Source organism: Hemitrygon akajei, chromosome 14, assembly GCF_048418815.1.
Source record: "Hemitrygon akajei chromosome 14, sHemAka1.3, whole genome shotgun sequence".
In the NCBI taxonomy this organism is placed as follows: Eukaryota; Metazoa; Chordata; class Chondrichthyes; order Myliobatiformes; family Dasyatidae; genus Hemitrygon; species Hemitrygon akajei.
Genome location: NC_133137.1, coordinates 19,483,718 through 19,497,546, shown reverse-complemented (window position 1 = coordinate 19,497,546; position 13,829 = coordinate 19,483,718). Strand labels below are relative to the sequence as shown.

General features: G+C 37.8%; 1 protein-coding gene across 4 annotated transcripts in view; it reads right to left on the bottom strand.

The window, feature by feature from the left end:
• The window catches only part of clip1a (CAP-GLY domain containing linker protein 1a), a 160,354-nt gene that overhangs the window by 145,822 nt on the left and 703 nt on the right, over positions 1 to 13,829 (bottom strand). The gene's annotated exons all lie outside the window — the stretch shown is intronic.

The window sequence follows — 13,829 nt, the reverse complement described above, 5'->3', positions numbered from 1 at the left end:
CCAACAGTTAAGAAGCTTCTGAGCAAATACTGGATTCACCAAGGCTTAAAGGGCAAGGAAAGGAAATGGAAATGGTGGGCTACAGGACTTGACATCTCTGCCTCTGTTGTGCATTTGTTTCAAATGCACTGTAAGAAAATTCCCCACTTTAATTATATTTACATATCTGTGCTTGGGTCCCCTGCAGACAGTGGTGGGAATGGAACCCTGATCAGTGATTGCGTTAACTGCTATGTTATCATGTCACCCAATGTAGCCGATAACTGACAAGAGAAAATCTAGATGCCGGAAATCTGAGCCACACATACACAAAATGCTGGAGGAACTCAGCAGGCCAGGCAGCATCTATGGAAAAGAATACAGTCCCTCGTTTTTGGTCTTCAAAGGGTCTCAGTGTGAAATGTCGACTGTATTATTATCCCCATAGATGTAGCACTTGTTCTGCTTGCAAAGATAAGTGCCAGAAGGGAGATCAGTGTGGAGGGACGAATGGAAAGTTGCGTAGGGAGCGATCCCTGCGGAAAGCAGAAAGTGGGACTGGGGGAGGGGGTCAGGTGTGCTACACCTGCCCCTAAACAGGGGGAGAGGGAGGGGGAGAAGAAGAGAAGGAGAAGAAGAGAAGGAGAAGAAGAGAAGGAAAAGAAGAGAAGGAGAAGAAGAGAAGGAGAAGAAGAGAAGGAGAAGAAGAGAAGGAGAAGAAGAGAAGGAGAAGAAGAGAAGGAGAAGAAGAGAAGGAGAAGAAGAGAAGGAGAAGAAGAGAAGGAGAGGGCTTCTACCTCTTCCAACGATTCTGAGTGAGGCACAGAGAGATCTGTATTTACTGACAATTACCTTTATTGCTCAAACTAACAAGTACGTGAATTCATACACTAAATACCTTGTGTGCACACCTGCTAAGTGTCCTTGACACTCCTGGATAGTCAAAGAATAGCAATTTCTTATCAATTCAAATGTCGCATTCCCGTGTCATTGGCTCTGGTCCAAAGCAGCATCCATCTATTGTCCTCTTCCCATCAAGGGACAGTTGCTGATTCATGGCTCTTTGTTCTCAGTCAGCAACTGAGCTCGAATCACCTCAGGCATTCACAGTCCTGCATGTTATAGCCAACCAAAGAACACCTCACAAATAACTCCTTATTTGGAAATGACCTCCAGTCCAGCAGATTACCTGAAGAGTCTTTGTGTCTTCTTTAAAACACTAATCAAGCCCAGCATGTCAAGCTCACAAAATGGAGAATAGAGTGTCTTCACAAAATGGCAGCCTCCATCCCCCAAGCACATGGCAAGAACAAAGACTGCTTCCACTGTCCTTGATTCATTTGAATTCACTGATTTGAAGATTGTCATTCTTTCTGGCCAACAACCTCCTCCCTCACTACCATTCAGGGCTCAAACAGTCCTTCCAGATGAGGCAACACTTCAGCTGTGAGTCTGTTGGGGTCATATAGTGTCCGGTGCTCCTGATATGGCCTCCTGTATATCAGTGAGACCTGACCTAGATTGGAAACGTGTTTCACTGGGCACCTACGCTCCATCTACCAGAAGAAGCGAGATCTCCCAGTAGCCATCCATTTTAATTCCACTTCCCACTTCGATATCTCAGTCCATGGCCTCCTCTACTGTCGCGATGAGGACACACTCAGGCTGGAGGAACACCACCTTGTATTCCATCTGGGTAGCCTCCAACCTGATGGCATGAACATCGATTTCTCAAACTTCCAGTAATGCCCCCCCCTCCCTTCCCCATCCTCTTTACCCTCTCACCCAATCTCCTTGCCTGTCCATCATCTCCCTCTGGTGTTCCTTCCCCTTGTCTTTCTTCCATGGCCTCTGTTCTCTCCCATCAGACCACCCACCCACCCTTCTCCAGCCCTGTATCTCTTTTCAACTTCCCAGCTCTTTACTTCATCCCTCCCCGTTCCAGTTTCACTGATCACCTTGTGTTTCTCTCTTCCCTCCCCCACCTTTTAAATCTACTCTTCATCGTTTTTTTATTAAATAGTCCTGCCGAAGAGTCTCAACCCAAAACGTCGACAGTTCTTTTTCTTCCTCCCATAGATGCCGCTGAGTTCTGCCAGCATTTTGTGTGTGTTGCAGCTGATAACTCTTAGGATTATCTAAACTGAGAGGACAATTTCTTCAGCACGTGCCAGAAACATGTAAAATGAGCATGTGACCAATAAGATGATCCATAGCTACAAAATGTTATCAGGATTCTGGCCATCTGACAATTGTGTTCTAAACAAACACAGCAAATTAATCAGCTACACAGCACAGAGCCCTACCCACCAGCTAATGGCCTAGATAGAGTGGATACGGAGAGGATGTTTCCAGTCGTAGAAGAGTCAAGAATCACAGGGCACTGCTTCAGAATAGAAGGGTCCCTTTAGAACACCAATGAGAAGTAATTTCTTTAGCCAGCGGGTAGGGAATCTGTGGAGTTCATTGCCACAAACAGCTGTGAAGCTAAATCATTGGGTATATTTCAACCGGAGACTGATAGGTTCTTGATTAGTAAAGGCATCAAGGGTTATGGGGAGAAGGCAGAAGAATGGGGTTGAAAGGGAAAATAAATCAGCTAATGTGAATGATGCAGCAGACTTGATAAGCCAAACGGCCTTATTCTGCTCCCATGTCTTATGGAAGTATTTTTACGTGATTAGATCAGGCACATTCAGATTAAACAAAATTTTATGTGCTGCATACAATTGTCTACATAATGTGGTAATACTATTTATGTTATGGATTACGACTAAATAAATCTCAGTGCAAGGCATATAAACTATTAAAACGGCAGCCGGTAGCTAGTGTTTAATGTAAACACTACTTGGAACACATTAGAATAGCATATGTATACAAGATGTTTTTGACGAGTATTTTTTCATGCATTCATGAGCCAAATGAAGAGACCAATATGGGTGCAGACCCCACTATAGATGGATAGGTCCTTGATGGAGCAGCTGGGTGGTTAGTTTGTAGGGTGGTGCTCTTCTTCCACTGTTTGCTATGACCTTCTGCATGCTGCCAAAAGATGTGCTTCCTCCACTTTGAGCAGTGGTGTGAGGGATGTTGCAATTCTCTCAAGAAGACTGATAAAATTATTGATTTCTTTCCCTCCTGCCAGTAATGTTGGAGCTCCTCTATTTCAGGAGATTGATGTAGGAATGCAAATTATATGGCAAACTCAATGGAGCTGACTGAGTGCAATTCAGAACAGCAATCGACCCAAGAGGATGCAATGAAACGGATCCTCCACCCCCACCGTCCCCATGGATCTGGAGGATTTTGCAGAGCCAGATTTGATGGTGTCTCTCATATGTCTGAATGTGCCTGCTACACATCACAAATGAAAAAAGAAATCATATAGGAAGGCAGTAATCACAGCTACTCAGCAGAACACTTGTTTGTTGCAGGTTTAATGTTGTGAGCTTTAAACTGTGATCAGCCAGACTGCAGTGGTGCTGGTGCAATGAAAGCAATGGCAAATCATTGGCAGGGTCTTCACAACTACCTCCTCAAAGTAGTCAAAGAACTCATCTCTGAACAAGTGTAGATTCTGCCCATCTACAGTGGACAAGACCTTAGAGCATGACAACTCCATGACAACACACACACACAACCCTTCAGGACTCCATGACAACACACACACACAACCCTTCAGGACTCCATGACAACTCCAATATAGACAGCAGCAACAATCACCATTGTCTTTTCTTGCTGCAAACCTCACTTTACCGCCAACAAAGTTACTGCTGGAGTGGAACCAATTTATAACTAAATAAATTTATGGCACATATATTCCAAAATCAAGAGCACCCAACTTCAGTGGACAAAGTGGGATTGGTAAATACATCATCAATAGAATGCAACAGACTGATCAGGTTGCCCAGAGAGCATTGATCTGAGATAAATATCTAAAGGCAACTCTTACTGTCGTACTGTTCAGGTAGTCTGGCTGCTTGGGTACAGAACAAACACATTCAGTTAAATAATCCTCAGACTGCTCCCTTGTTTTAAAATTTGTACCAAATGTGAGAGATTTCTCATTTTGCTGCGAATATGATTATGGCCCAAATTTTGCCAAGATAATAATGTCAAAACTACTGTTCACCATTATTAGAACATAAAATTAATAGCAACTTTGAGATTCCTACATAGACTTAATTTAACACAGTAATTCCCTAAATTGCTGTGAATAATTCAGCCCCCTGTGAAGATGTCACCAATGAAATTAAGGAAATTTCACCTAAATTGTTATGAATTTAAAGTACTTAGTGAATAGTCTTATGATATGAAATACTGAAAAATATTGTTGCACAACCTATATGTTCTGATAGGTTACTAAGCCATAAGATAGCTGAACTAAATTCTGAGAAAGAAATTTATATTTCCCTTCCTTAAGTATTTCAAAATACTTAAATAACTTTTATCTTAATAATGCTTATGATCCAATATTTTAAAACATGTAGAAATGTTATTTTATGATTTGTGAGGAAAATTGTTGGTGCAATTGATTGCTCTATCAGCTTGATGACTCTTCATTTGCTGGGTGAACTGACATCTGACGACAAAAGGAGCTAGGAAGGATTAAACTTATCACAGAGATCACTAGATTGTTGCAGGCACCTCTGTACAAGAAGAGAACCACAAACATGCAAGAGTCTAGAGACGCTGGAAATCAAGAGCAACACACAAAATGCTGGAGGTCAGGTCAGGCAGCATCTATGGAAATGAATAAACAGTTGACATTTCATGCCAAGAACCTTCTTCAGGACTGAGGAGGAAGGTGGAAGGTGCCAGAATAAAAATGGGAGGGGAGGGGAGGAAGAAAAAAAAGAGCACCATTATTTTACCAGTGGTGAGAAAGCAAAGCGAGGAAATTCAAGACCTCTTACTGGAAATGTGCAGTTATTGGAACTATGATAAAGAGCAAGTGATTGAGCAGTTCAAAAAGAAATTTGATTAGAGGAAGTCAATGTGGATTTGTGAAGGAAAAGTTGCATCTAGCAAGAGTTATTGATTTTTTCCCCCACCCAGAGTAATCAAAATGGTGAATTGGGCAGCATGGTAGCATAACAGTTAGTGCAGGGTTTACAGTGCCAGCGATCACTGATTGGGGTTCAATTCCTACCACTGTCTGTAAGAAGTTTGTACATTCATCTTGCGACTACATGCATTTCCTCCTGGTGGCCGGTTTCCTCCAACATTGCAAAGACATACGATTAGGGTTATGAGATGTGAGCATGCTATGTTCATGCTGGAATCGTGGTGACACCTGTCCAGCACAATTGTTGCTGATCTGATTTGACGCAAATGATGCATTTCCCTATGCCTTGATGTACATGTAACAAATAAAGCTGATCCTTAAGTTATCTTTAGAATGTCAATGTGCAGTTGTTAAGGACTCAAGTAGTATTCAATAAAATATTTATGAAAAAGAACCATTCACAATAAAGTTCATGGAATTGAGGGTAAGATTTTGAACTAGATGGGAGTTTTGTTAAACAAATGGAAAACAAGAATAACTAACACTAAGAAATTAGATCTCATGGCCTCCCATGAGGATATACATTGGACTCTCACCTAATTCCTATATTTATTAATGGCTTTGATAGTAGAATAGAGCACCACACACCCATGTTTCATTATCACAAAGTTTGGTGTATTATAAAGGAAAACAGACCACAATATAATCAGAAACAGGTTTAATATCACCAGCATATGTTGTGAAATTTGTTAACTTTGCAGTAGCAGTACAATGCAATACATAATAAATATACAGAAAAATGAATTACTGCAAGTATATGGTAAATAGTTAAATTAAGGCAAGTAGCGTGAAAACAAAAAAAAAATGTAGTGAGGTGGTGTTTGTGGATTCAATGTCCATTTAGAAATCGGATGGCAGAGAGGAAGAAGCTATTCTTGGATCGCTGAATACATGTCTTCCAACTTCTCTGAAACGGTGAAATCGAGCTCCCATGCCCAGCTTGTGCTGGCAGCTCAATCCACTGTCACTATCTTCTGAGTGAAGAAGCTTCCTTTCATATTTCCTTTAAACTTCTTACTTTTCACCCTTAACCCATGACCTCTGGCTGTAGTCTCACCCGTCGTCGTCAGTAGCAAAAGCCTGCTTGCATCTACAACTGTACACAATACTCCAAATTAGGCCTCACCAATGTCCGTTACAACTTCAACATAACATTCCATCTCCTGTACTCAGTACTTTGATTTATGAAGGCCAATGTGCCAAAAGCTTTCTTTATGACCCTAACTACCTGTGACACACCTTTCGATTAAATATGAACCTGTATTCCTCAGTGTCCTACCATTTACTGTGTAAGACCTATCCTGGTTGGTCCTACCAAAGTTTAACACCTCGCACTTGTCTGCATTAAATTTCTTCTGCCATTTTCCAGCTGGTCCAAATCCTTCAAACTTCATTGCTGTCCACTACACCCCCCCAATCTTGCTGACATCCATCCTGACCTTTTTGTACTGATTGCAATACGTATTTCATTGGCCAAAAAAAAGTGGTATGAAATTTGTATAATGTCTCAATATTACCAGTTTCATGAAAAAAGTCCAAAATTTATTTTGTTCCTCCAAGTCTTTATTGGAAAATAGTGTTTGTCTTAAATCGCCTAGACAAAGAACTATCTTGACAGAACCCCAGGCATGAAGACGAATATTGACAGCAAGAGAAATATCAATATCAAGCAGTGTTGACATTGGCAATGATTAGCCTTGTCAAAATAGCTACTGGGAGGGTGCAGTCATATTAGACACATCAATGGGTAGGCTTGAATGCACCAGATAATCTTCTTCATCTCAGGATATCAAAAAAATTCCTCAAGATATTATATTAAATCGAAGTATTATCAGCTGTATTCTAAATTAACACCAATAGCAAACCTTGCAGGCAGATCTATATAGCACCTGGGTTTGGACTAAAAACAGCACTATATCAATAACACAATTTTATGCAATGAAAACTTCCAAATACAGCACAGCCCTGTCACTTAATTTGATCTTTAACTTTGCAATTAATGACATATGCTCCAACATCCTGGCTGATCATAATGACCAAACACTGAGCAGTCTCCACCACCTACAGTACTTGCACAGAAAAGTGCCAAAATTTCCAGCAGTTACTCTTTGAATGCAACTATACTAACGAGACAGATCAACATCATTCACAATAATTCACCTGATCCACGTGCCTCCAATGCCAGATCACATACTTTCAAATCAAATACACCTGTAATTTCGATAAATGCCGAATTTTCTTCACCACTCATCAACCTAGAACCTAATCCAAACTAACATGGAAATTTGGCAATTCAAGATGGCCCATCAATCACCTTATGGAAATTAAATTGGGCTACAACCAGCATATCTAGATTCCCACACATCCCAACTAAAAACTTTTCAAAAGCTGGCAGTGGTGATATTCTTTTAAACTGAAGCTAGAATTGAAATTAAAGATTCAAGCATTAATGGGAGAAAACGGAAATGTTGTCAATAAAAACAAAAATGGCAACAGGCCACTTTCAAATCTTTTCACCAAATCTATGAAAAATTGTATGTTTAATAAATAGCTCATTTATCCTGCTCAAATCGTACAATTTTTTATAGTTTTGGCAAACCAAACAATAGTTCCAAATGATTTAGAAAATCATCTGATTTCTGTCCTTTCCTTCTGTGGATTATTGCATCTATAAGAGTTAAATAAATTGTTTCCTGATTATCCAGTGAATCAGTAGATTGCTTTGTATAATATTGAATAATAACTGTAAAGTCACTGGTTGGATGTATACAGGATTAACTTACTGTTCAAGCCTCAATTTAACAAAATAACTATAAAGATACCAAATTGATACTCTTTAATTTGATCACATTTATTCAAGATCTCAGTCACTGCCTTCCAAATTTAAGTGTGAGCAGCTACAAAATAACTCAGCTGAACTAACAAGTTTTTGCTGTCCTTTCCTCCTTCAACTGTTAAATAATAATGACTTATATTTTTTTGGACTGGAAAATGCAAAATTCCTAAATTTGGAACACCTTGAAAAAAATGGTATCTAACACACACATATGCAGGCACCGAAATCACAAGAATCTGCAGCTTTAGCCAAATATATTACGTAGATTTCTTAGTTACATTGACTTTTTGTCAATATGCTTTTCTATGTGATACAATACACATTTAACAATCTCCACTATTTATTCTTTAATGCACTGGCTTACCTTTATTGTGCCACCTATGTGCATCTTTATATTAGAGCATTGTTTTCTTTTGTAGAATTTTATAGACTGCCAGAGTTCCTTTATTTTTCCATAATGGTGTCCTTTTATCTCTGTGGCAATGGTTACTTAGCTGTATGAACAGAACTTTTGCCCTTTAAGCTTATGTGTTGACATTGCATTGTACAAAAGCTTCTTTCAATATCTCCTAGAGTTTGTAATTCCCCAATAATTCACCACTATTCAGATTTCTTGATTCTGAAGTTTTAGTAGATTTTATTATAAGTTACCCGGTAATAAATTTGCTACACATAGTACTTGTCTTGTTTCTTCCAGACTATATTTAACTTAAAACTGATTTTCATAAAAGAAAAGTTTAAATTTATCAATAAAATTCTAGTCATACAATCATGCTAATCACAGAGCACAGTGGGAATAAGCTTTTTCGTGAATTGGGAATGAGAAAGCTCATGTCTGTCTTTACTTTCATATAACCATGTATAGAAGTGGACAATGTATGGAAATTTCTCTAACAATAAGTTTAATGCCAACTGCTTAATACTTGTGTTTACAAATTAAATGTTGTACATGTTGCAGGAACTTTCTATATACAACCTTTTCACAACACTGAACTGTATTGGAATACAGCTGCTAACTCAAGGTTATTGGAGATACTCAACAAGTCAGCAACAGCTCGAGAGGAAATGTTGACATTTTAGATTGACGACATATTGTCAGTTGCGATGAGTAGTCATTCTTTGACTTCCCTTCCACTTTCTGTATTCCGATTAGAACAATACATTTCTAAACAAAGTAAATTTGAAAATGCCTTGGGTAGTATTTCATTCATAGTGTAGAAAGTGAGACTGGGCTCTTTGCAGTTTTATACCAAATGATGAATCTTCAAACTAAATCGAGTTTTCATTCAATTACAGAATAAGTGAATAAAATTTGCTGGAGTGAACTTTGGTTTATGTAGATCTAGGTGGTTATAAAGTGCATGAAAGCTGGCACAACATTAATTTTTAATACCTTAGTAAAAAGACAAGTTGATGAATTCATAATGTTAAATTGTGATAGATTCCTTATCAGAGTCTTCACTGATCCAGTAAGTGGAAATCTCTAAACTACACAGGTGCTGTGTTTCAGATTAACAATTCTGACGGCAATTCAAGGACCTCAGATGCGTATATCCTGTACTGAATATTATGCTGCTCTTTTGTAGTTAATATGTTCATTAAATCTTGATGAAGGCAGTTTGGATTCAAACATGCACCTTCAGTTCAGATGATTAACATTAAGTCACTTATAAAACTATAATTAAACTGATGAAAATTAGGGGTGTTTGAAATTGACTACATTTTATGAATTTGACAATCCCTTCATTTTTAAGTGAATAAACTAGTGGTGACTGTCATATTCCCATTAATATAATCCTTAGGTTAAACAAAATGTTTTTGATTATTAACAACTTCTTTAAAATGTTAAATAAATTCTAATTTTATACTGTATTTCAAGTATAGCTGTGGAACTCTTTTGGAAATCAACTCTTAAGGTTATTGTTCATGACACACCCTATGTTATAACTTTCTGTGTCAGTTTCAAAATTAGATCATACCTCACCTGTAGCTATTTGGATGAGGTAATGTAGAACCACACCTAAATACAAGTTACAAACAGGAAAAAGATTAAATGGGAGAAAAATACACACCACCCTTTTTTTTAAAAAAGTAAACTTTTCAAATTAAGCAAGACTTCATGTGGTTTAGGTAATAAATAATACAATTCTCAAGAAACTCAATTTTCTCCAGTCGGAGAGTAAAAGCATCAGCCAAATAAAAACACACAGCTGGAGCTTTGCAAGATCCACTGGGTCTCACTGGATCTGGATCATTAGACAGGATATGGATCATTAAATTAGAAAAAGGCAAATGTATACAACAAGATGAAGGCAATTCCCTTTCTGCTGGCCTACAGATTTGTGAAAATCTCCGGAAGCTATTAGTTGTAGAAAGTCAATACAAGCCACAAAAGTTGACTATTAAAATAAAGTAGCAACAATAAATACACATGAATGGGTGATCCCAGGAGAAATGGGCAGGATCAGTTGTTTATGCTAAAGTTATAACAAACTTGATTGAAGCATGCACAATCCTGAAGGTTCTTGATAAGGTGGATGTGGAGAAAATGTTTCCTTTAAAAAAAATGAATGCAGAATTGGGGACCTCTGCTTAAAGATCAGGGGCCAACCATTTACAACAGAAATAAGGCAATTTCCAGTTTCTGCCCATCAGGGCATTAAGGAGCTTTGAAACTCTTTCCTTAAAGACTGATGAAGCAGAATGTTTGACTACTTTTAAAGGGGTGGTAGATAGATATTTGATAACTAAATGAAATGTCCAGGACTGAGATCGAGTGTGGTTATACGGAATGGCACAACAGGCTTGAAGGGCCAACTCCTACTCTTTACTTATAGGTTCTTGTGACCTTAGAAATCTGGCTGAAGACCTTTTACATGTCTACCCAAGTAGGCTGATATATCTAGATTAACATTTCATTCAAAATGCAGAATTTCCAACATGTCAATTAACTCACAATTTAAGGGTAGGTAGTTCAATCCTCTCCTGCTGGAGATGGTCATTACTGGCACTTTAATGGTAGGAATGTTACTTTTCACACATCAGAAGAATGGTAATCATGAACTGAATGGAATAATCTCGTTCCAGAGCATACTTCTCTACTGCTGCTTTGTTGCACAAGGTTACTATTACAACACTGAAGAGCTTGTAATAAGTTGAAAACAAAAAAACTCATATTACAGTATCTTTTCTAAAGATCTGCTCCACATTCTTCATTCAAATTATTTTGCACATCAGACTATTAATGGAAGTTACCCACAGGAAATTTTAATTAAACCACACTCATGATGAGAGCTGAAACATAATGTGATATGACTAACACTCATGGAACTTGGGTTGCAATCAATGCAAGGCTTTGCATCATATTTAAGGTGGCTTTCTTTATATTTATAAGGGATCCTAGTTACTGGCTGTAAAATTGGTTTGAAAAACAGAACATTGGATACAATTTTCATTTAGATAAGTACTTAAATTATTTTCCAAATAAATCATGCTAGCATTTAAAATAGTCACAATATTATCACATATCTGCAGCACAGGCACATATAATTGCATCAGACCATACTTCTAATTACCATGCATTTTTCAATTTTCAATATCATAATGTTAATTTCATTTTTCTACCTATCCAAATTCCTTTGCCTTCAGAGAAAGAAAATTACAACACAAAACACACCATTTAACCCACAGTACTTGTGATGGCTCACTGAGGAAGAGAAATGGTGCTTGATCCTTAAACCCTGCTTCTAGTTCATAAATCCTCAAGCTCTTCAGCAATCTATCCAATTTTTTCAAAATATTGGAATCGTTTATTACCACTTTCCAGATGCATCTTTTTAGCTTCTAAAAACTCAACTTTCTCTTCATCACCTGGTCGAGTTTTCATCCATGGGCATGACCACTGGTTAATAACCCACTCACCAGATCTTGAAAATGGCTAGAAGTTCAATTTGTATGTTTCAAGGAGAAAATTCCTAATTTTTCCAATTATCATCACACATAAACTTCAATGCGTTATTGTATTATTAACTTTCTTTGTGTCTTGAGATTTTTAATGAATTGTGGTACTCGGAATAGGACATAATGATTCATTGAAGTCAAACCAGAGGCTTACAAAATTCAACATGATCCCTTCACTTCTATTTATAAACCCAAGTAGCCCATATGCTTTATTAATCAGCTTTCATGCAACCTTTTAAGGATTTGCAGAAATGGGAACTCAAGTCTCCATGTTTATATACAGTGTTTACATTGTACCAATATACCTACTTTCCTCATTTCACTATGCAGTCCATATCATTCTGAAAACTTTATTATCTGCATCACCACAATTACCTTTCCAATCACTGGCACAATCTGCTATGGCCCTACATCAAATTTAGATCATTTATAAAAATTACAAATATCTAACCCTTGAGGAACGTCAATACACAGCATCCAGCAATAAAACAAATGCATCCATCCACTCGCACTCTCTGGTTCCTGCCAGTGAGTCAATTTCCGCTCTCTTACTGCTATGTTCCCTTCATTGCATGCCCCTCAAGTCACTTTGTTATATTCTTTCCCAGAGTTAATACATACAATATGCTCCGAGCCATCTTCAATCAGCTTTCTTCCTTATCGCGGAACAGTAGAGCTTTTGCCTCCGCTCCAGCAACCTGACCTCCGCTGCTGTCTGTGCAGAGCTTTCCCCCAAATACCCTAGTTTTCTCCCACAGCCCAGGTTATTAAGTTAATAATCACAAACTAGCTCCAAAGTCAAAGGCTAGTTTCCTTAAGCAAATGTACAATAATCATGTATTTCATAACTATTTTATGGTCACATCCACCTGAAGTAAAGTCATTTGTTTGTGGTTTAATCCAATTCCCATCAACATTTTGTTAATTCATGTACAGTACTTTGTCATTTTTCCTATTTTAAATAATTCTGTCACGGTACAGAATGTACACCGATGTGTCACCGATTGCAGGCATTCCTTCTTTATCCTTATGTGAAAGTCCACTGGGGTTGCGGTGTTTTGTCTTCCTTTAATTTTCTTTGGCCATCTGGCCAAAATTTCAATTACATTTAAATACTCTTTTGCTATACATCATCACCATTGGCTCTCAAGTTCCAAGTCATCACCCATATTCCTGCTGAATGTGGAACTTTCATCTTATTAACTCCCAAATCAGAATTCAACATACATTTATTCTGATGAAGGGCCTTAGCTTAGGGGAAAAAATGATTCTTTTTCCCCCTAAACAAGCACCATCTTTCCAACATTTTATCTACTCTAATTACTCTTCTGGGTACTTTTCTGCACTTTCACCCTTCTGAATAGAGAAGGCAGCCATTCATTCGTTTTTTCAGTCTTCCTCAAATAAGTACAAAGGCATTACAAATTAAACTGGCTCCTGTCAAAAGGAGCTCTCATTTCTCCTTTAGCAGATTCTTTGCATACACCCACCAGTTCAGGAATTCCCTAACAATTCAATTGCCTGTTCTGACTGCAAGTGTTTTTTTTCTTCAAATTCATTTTTGAAGTTTAAGATGGACAAATAAATCATATTTCGTAGGCAGTTATTTTAAAAAATTGAAAACCTGCTTCAGAAAAGAATCCTGATAATTGCATAGAATCTTATTAACTCAAATCAAGTAGATATTTGAAAAAAATACAATAATCGGTTAGTGATAGGCTTCTAGGGGGTATTTTACTATCACGGTAACTGAGAAAAAAATCCAAGATCAGATGCAAACAGACCGATTAAAAGCCTAGATCACATGGACCACATGCTTGAAATTCTTAATCCATTTACTTTCCATATTATGTAATCTCAAAAGTAAAATAAATTAAACTTTCAAAAGTGTGTGGGAATTCAGCAGACAGTAGGAGGCCGTTGTGCTTGAATCTTCGTGATTCAGATACTGTAACTTTAATAGCTTTTTCTGTCGATATAGTTCTG